Genomic DNA, 7,278 nt, shown 5'->3' with positions numbered 1-7,278 from the left:
AGACGGTCCCTTTAGCACATGGTGTTGGGAAAACTGGACAGCAACATGCAGAAGAATGAACCTGGACCACTTTCTTACACCACACACAAAAATAAACTCAAAATGGATGAAAGACCTAAATGTAAGACAGGAAACCATCAAACCCTAGAAGAGAAAACTTTAGCAGCAGGAACTTCTTACTCTACACGTCTCCAGAGGCAAGGGAAATAAAAGCAAAAATGAACTATGTGATCTATCAAGATAAAAACTTGTGCAGAACAAGAAACAACCAATAGAACTAAAAGGCAAACAACGGAATGGAGAAGATATTTGCTAATGATATGTAAGATAAAAGAATTCGTATCCAAAATCTTTTTTTTCCATTTAAAAAAATGTCTATTTACTTTTGAGAAAGAGACAGAAATAGAGAATGAGCATGGGAGGAGCAGAGAGAGAGACACAGAATCCAAAGCAGGCTCCAGGTTCTGAGCTGTCAGCACAGAGCCCAATGCAGGGCTCAAACGCACAAACTGTGAGCTGAAGTTGGAGGCATAACTGACGGAACCACCCAGGCACCCCAGTATCCAAAATCTATAAAGAACTTATCAAACTCAACACCCAAAAAAAAAACAGTGAAGAAATGGGCAAAAGACATGAATGCTTTTCCAAAGAAGACATCCAGATGGCCATCTGACACATGAAAAGATGCCCGACATCACTCATCATCAGGGAACTACAAATCAAAGCCACAAGGAGACACGACCTCACACCGGTCAGAATGGCTAACATTAATAACTCAGGCAACAAAATGTGTTGGGGTGGGTATGGAGAAAGGGGACCCCTCTTGCACTGGTGGTGGGAATGCACACTGGTGCAGCTGCTCTGGAAAACAGTATGGAGGTTCCTCAAAAAAATACTAATAATAAAAATAGAACTACCCTACAACCCAGCAATTGCACTACTAGGTATTTATCCAAAGGATACAAAAATGCTGATTATACGGGGCACATGATGTTTATAGCAACACCGTCAACAATAACCCAACTATGGACGGCACTCAAACGTCCATCGACGGATGGGCAAAGAAGATGTGATAGAGATATAGATGTAACAGAATACGACTAGGTGATCAATAAGAATCAGATCTTGCCATTTGCAACAATGTGGACGGAACTGGAGGATATTATGCTAATAAATCAGTGAGAGAAAGACAAAAATCATATGATTTCACTCATATGTGGAATTTAGGAAACAAAACAGGAACATGGGGAAGGAAAAATAAGGTAAAAACAGAAAGGGAGACAAACCATAAGAGACTCTTAAACACAAAACAAACTGAGGGTTGCTGGTGGGGTCTTGGGTGGGGGACGGGCTGAATGGGTGCCGGGCACGGAAGTGATGAATCCCTAAATTCTACTCCTGAAATCATTAGTACATTATATGTTAATGAACTCGGATTTAAATAAGATTTAAAAATAAATAAATACACTACCCGGGGCCAGGAGGCCATCAGGAGATGGGCCATATACAGGTCCTCCCCGGACGGAGCTGGGAACTTCTGAACTGCGCGAAGCCTCCAACACCAAGGGCTCTCGGCCTGAGTACCGGCCGCGGGTTAGGACGAGGGGCCGATGCCTCCTGGCTGCACCGACCAATCATGTTGAGTCCCGGTTAGCTTGACCACCACCACCAGCCCCGCACACAATTCTTGGTAAACAACAAATGCAAGCCTTCCCTTTTGCTCTACAAACCCGGGACATTCGCTCCCTGGCGCGGGGAACACGATTCTTTGATCCCAGGTCAATGCGTTGGCTCAATTATTGCCTCCTGACAGATTTAGGTTGACCCTGAGCAAAATTCAACCAAGTAGACTGGAGGCTCTAATTGGCTTTATTAAGTGACTCAAGGAGGTGCCGATCTAGGACTTGTACAAAGTGGAAGGTTTTCACAGGAAGGAGGCGGGCAAGGAGTTCTCAGGAAGAGGAAAGAAAAGACCATTCCAGGCAAGGTCAGCGCTGGGAGAAGGGTCTTATCTTGCAGACTGTGTTATCTTCTTTGGGGGGGTGGAGCGTCCCCCTCCCACAAGACAGGTGATCTCACTGGTCCACGATTCAGAAAACTCCGGACCGTCCGGTTTAGCCTGTACTTCTCGGGGAGGTTGAAACTGCAATTAAGTGAGGTGTTAAGTCCCAGTCAGTGACTTGCCTCACCTATGTAACGGCATCTTGGGCCTGTGGTTTTCTTTTAAACACACTTACGACATACTGGAAGCCCTGGAGATGTCCCCAGCGCAGGGCTGCTGGCCCCACTCTCTGCTGGAGCTTCTGGGGGCAGCCAGCAGGAGTGGGGGCGGAGGAGTGGTGACCTTGTCGCTCTGCAAAGGGGCAAAGTGCAAAGTTCCTGTAGCCGGTCCCAGGGGACCAGGGGACAGCATGGTTTTTATATGCAAATCACTCTCCTGACTTTGGCACTATCCCTGCGCCCAAACTCCATTGACCCTAGGCTCCAGCCCCAAGAACTCATTTCCGGTCCTAAGACCCTAAGTTTTCCCCAGCCTCTGCCCCCTCCCTCTGGAGCATTTTCTCTCCCCTCCCCTCCCCTGCCGTCCCCACCTCTCCCTCCCTCTCCAGAGGACAGGTTGATGACCTCCCTGTCCCTCTAAGCTGTATCAGGTCTCCTACCCTGCCGCTTCTCAGGCCATCATTTCCTCTCCAGCCAAGCTGACCCACGTGATCACTGCCCTCTTGTGCACGGGGTGTGCCTGCTAACGGGAAGCCTGATGCAGGCAGGCACTGGGTCTGTCCTCTGCTGTCAGCTGGTCAGCAGGGTCCACTCCAGGCACAGGTTTGTCATTGCCTGCGGCCCAATGAGGGGATGAGCACCCACTCTGTGCTAGGCCCTGTGTCACCTTCTGATCACTTTCCATCGCAGCCCCCAGAAGGAGCTTCTGTCACGCTGCAGAGGGAAAGCCTCTGGCCGGCTCAAGGCCACCCTGAGGAAGGTGCATGGGCGGGAATAGAAGCCAGGCCTGGGAGGCTCCCCCATAGGCGCCTGCCACCTCACCGAGGCGGGGTTCCCTGCTTCCAGTTCCCGCCTCAGAGGTACTGTGGTCACCGCTCACGCTCGGCTCTCCTCTGTGCTGTGGGAGACCCCACGCTCCCCAAGGTGGGCAGGACCCACCCCTGAGATCTCCGAGGGCTTGTGTTTGGCTTGGTGACCCCACAGCAGAGCCAGAAGGCGGCGCGGTCCGGAAGGCTGGTGGGCGCGAGCAGACGGGAGCAGAGTTTGCCAACCCCAAATATGTGTCTTTGTCAGAAGGATTATTTTAGGCTGGTCATTTTAAGAACCTGCAAGCACTGGAGGAGCTCTAAAATCAGATGGAAGTCTCCCTTTTGTGAGAGACATTGACCTTTATAAGCGAGATCCCAATTTGAAAGGGCCTCTCCCTGGGGCGCCTGGGGGGCTGAGGTCATGATTTCATGGGTTTCTGGGTTAAACCACCGTCAGTGCAGAGCCTGCTTGGGATCCTCTCTCTCTGCCCCTCCCCAACGTATACTCTCCCTGTCTCTCTCAAAATGAATACACTTTAAAAAAAGAGAAATGGTATTAACCTTGACTCATCAAGTTTGCCAAAGACTGAAATGGCAAAGCGTAAGGGTAGAGAAGGGACCCGCTGAAGACTGGAGGAGGGAAACAGAGAAGTTGAAAGATCAGAGGGTCTGACGGGAAGGGGAAGCGTGGAGCATGGGGTCCACACACAGACTGTCCGGTGTCGCAGGGAATATCCATGCAGCCATGTGTGCTCTGGGCAGGGCGCCGCAGCCAGACAAGGGGCCAATAGCCGAGCCCACACTGTGTGGGGTTTTCCCAAGCTGCTGGAACCATCTTGAGATTTCCTTTAGTTTGGCTTTGCACGGAAGACCCCCATTGCAGAGGCAGGCTTTGTCCCCACTGTGGGCGGCCAGGTCACAGAGGCATTCCCACGGGCGACCTCTGAGCTGGAGGAACAGTCGGGAAGATCTTCAGAACCCTCCCCCCACCCCCCACGAGCCCTGTAGACAGTAGTCACGCAGACCATGGCTCATTCCCCTCACGGCTTTACTAGCACCTGCTCTTTTCCTGGCCCTCCATTTGTTTCAGAAAACTGGTTCTGAAGCATAGGTGTTGGAGGACACCGGGTCCCCTGCGATGACTTGACGTGGAGTTTCGCTATGAGCGAATGGCTCAGCGTGTTTTCTTTCCGCCGTGAATAAGACCTTTACGAGGCTGACGGGCGGTGGTGGTGATTGCTGACAGCTCTTTAAAAACGTGTTCCAGTCACTCTTTCCACCGTCCCTGCGACTGTGTGTGAGAAGGTGCTGGATGCTGAGAACACACGCTGTGCCTCTGTCTCCGACTCTGCCCAGTAAGGAAGGCGGCCATGTCTTCCCCTAAGACCTTTCCAGCTCTGTACTACGTTCTTGCCATTTGAGTTCTACTCGATCGATTAAATTCTCTTGCAGATACGTTGCATGAACCCTGAGCTGGGGCCGGGGTCTAGGGGTGCAGAAATTTGAATCCCAGAGATTTAGTCTGGAAACTTCCCAGAAGCACACCTATGTCATATTCTGGAAGGGATGGAAGATTGGGGCCAAGGGGAAAACGAAGAGGGAGAGAGAAAAATTAAAGGGTATTATAAGCAGCAAGAATGTCTAGAGGCAAGCTCTTGGAACAGAACACTTAAGAAGCTAGCTAATTATTTGAAAACATCTTTTTAAATAAGTGACTAATACGGCAGAAAGGTAAGAGAGATCCTCTGAGCTCAGAAAGTGAATCTGGAGAGGTGAGGGAAGCCGGAGGCCACGTGGCCCCAGGCCTCTGTGGTCCCTCAGTCCAGGAGCCTGGTCTTCGAGGTTCACGACTCTGCACCAAGGAGGGTGGAGACAGGTCTGGGCTGGGAAGACTGGAGTCTTTTGCGAGCCCCACACAAAGCCAGTATCCCTTACGGGCACCCCCTTAATGCCTATCTTAGCTCCTTCCCTAGAAAACAGAGGCCAAGGTGGAGCCTGTGTGGTAGCACCGTGTTGGGGTACTAGAATCAAGTGAAGGAAGGGGAAAGTGTGGCTGGAAGACAAGAAACACAGACACCGTGGCACAGGACTGAGCTGGGGCTCATATGGGATCTCTGCTGCAGACCCACTAAACCCCCATTTTTCAGAACAGTCAGCAGCAGGGATGAAGAGCAAGCAATCTTATCCTCAGCTCTTTCTCTTCTATGTCCCCTGGGCCACCACGTCCTCCGTGGGGCATTCACTTCCTTGCACTTCCAGCTGGTGGAAACTGGGCTTTCTGGGAAGCTCCGTGGGCGCCAGCAGATCGGGCCCGTCTGGTGCCGTGGGCATGATGCCCTAAGGCCTTCCGTCCCCCCTGGGGAGGCTGGCAGCGGCGGTATTCAGAGCGGAGGTTGGGGCGGAGGCTGGCACCGCACAGTGGTGGTGAGGGCATGAGCCGCTGCGGGGCACTCCGGCTGCTCAGAGGCCAGCAGGGCTGAGCAGTCCTGGGGAGACACCGAAGCTGGGGCAGGGGGCAGGGGTCATCTCAACAAGAAATAGACCGTTTATTTGGAAAGGCACCTCCCGAATGCTGGGTTAGTAAAGACTCTCCAGGGATTCATGTAGCCACCCGGACCCCACAGCATAATGGCAACACAAGCCACTACCACCTCTAGCTTGAAAGGACAAGGGAAGAAGAGGTTTCCAGAACTGGAAGGAGAAGGTCCTGCAGAGCAGATTTCCTTGAGGCGGGGCAGGAATCTTTAGGGAAGGAACCCAGTCAAGGTGAGGCAACCTCCCAGGGAGGGATCCAGAGAATTAAACACCTGATGTGGTCAGAACAGTGGATGCCTGATGCACCCGTACGTAAAGTTCCAAGGAGTACAAGTCATATTCAAAAATCAAAAACACACAAGGACCTGAGCCAGGACGAATCAGAATTAGTAAAAACATCAAACCTCAAGACCAGATCCATGAAGATTTTGAATACAGAAATTGTAAATAAAGAATATAAAATGAGGCACCCAGTGAACCAGGATGGCGGCTCCCGTGGATCTGGAACTGAAGAAGGCCTTCACAGAGCTTCAAGCCAAAGTTATTGACACTCAGCCGAAGGTGAAGCTTGCAGACATACAGATTGAACAACTAAACAGAACGACAAAGCATGCACGTCTTACAGATACAGAGATTATGACTTTGATAGATGAGACTACCATGTATGAAGGTGTAGGAAGAATGTTTATTCTTCAGTCCAAGGAGGTAATTCACAATCAACTGTTAGAGAAACAGAAAATAGCAGAAGAAAAAATTAAAGAATTGGAACAGAAAAAATCCTACCTGGAGCGGAGCGTGAAGGAAGCTGAGGACAACATCCGGGAGATGCTGATGGCACGGAGGGCACAGTAGGAAACCTCTAGTGAAAGCTTCCTGCCCCCTTCCATTCCTGGCAGAGGGACCTGTATGGGGAAACTCCTTCTGGCCCGACGGACTTTTTATTTGAATGATCTGGTAACCCTGTGTTTTCTACTTCACCCTGATCCCCTTTCTGATCCTGGCTTTGCCTGCCACCCCTGCCCTACAGGAGAGGGAAGATGGGAGCCAGACAGATAGGGGAGCTCTGCCCAAACCTACTACTAGTTATGCTGGTTAGGCCAATAAAAAGAATCTGTTCCCCCACTCAAAAAAAAAAAAAAAGAATATAAAATGAGTACATTAAAACCTTTGGGACTACATCAAAATAAAAAGCTTCTGCACAGTGAAGGAAATCACAAAACGAAAAGGGAACCTACTGAATGAGAGAAGGTATTTGCAAGTGACACATCCAATAAAGGGTTAGGATCCAAAATATATAAAGAACTGATGCAACTCAATACCCAAAAAACAAATAATCCAACTTAAAAAAATGGGCAGAGGACATGAACATGTATTTCTCCACCCAGATGGCCAACAGACACATGAAAGAATGCTCAACATCACTCATCATCAGGGAAATGTAAATCAAAACCATAATGTCATAATGGCTAAAATAAAAAAGACAAGAAACAAGTGTGGGCAATGATGTGGAGAAAAAGGAGCATTTGTGCACCATTGGTGAGAATGAAAACTGGTGTAGTCACAGTTTAGAGGTACAGTATGAAGTTCCCCAAAAAATTAAAACTAAAACTCCCAGGAATCACACTACTGGGCAATTACCCAAGAAATATATAAACACGAATTTAAAAGGATATATGCATCTATATGTTTATTGCAGTATTATTTACAATGGCCA

At 49.5% G+C, this 7,278-nt stretch overlaps 1 pseudogene; it reads left to right on the top strand.

Annotated features, from left to right (window-relative positions):
• The first annotated feature begins 6,047 nt into the window (after positions 1-6,047).
• LOC115292933 lies at positions 6,048-6,461 on the top strand (annotated as a pseudogene).
• Positions 6,462-7,278: the final 817 nt, after the last annotated feature.

Source organism: Suricata suricatta, chromosome 5, assembly GCF_006229205.1.
Source record: "Suricata suricatta isolate VVHF042 chromosome 5, meerkat_22Aug2017_6uvM2_HiC, whole genome shotgun sequence".
Lineage (NCBI taxonomy): Eukaryota > Metazoa > Chordata > Mammalia > Carnivora > Herpestidae > Suricata > Suricata suricatta.
The sequence above is the reverse complement of the archived record's forward strand: the minus strand, read 5'-3'. Positions and strand labels throughout refer to the sequence as shown.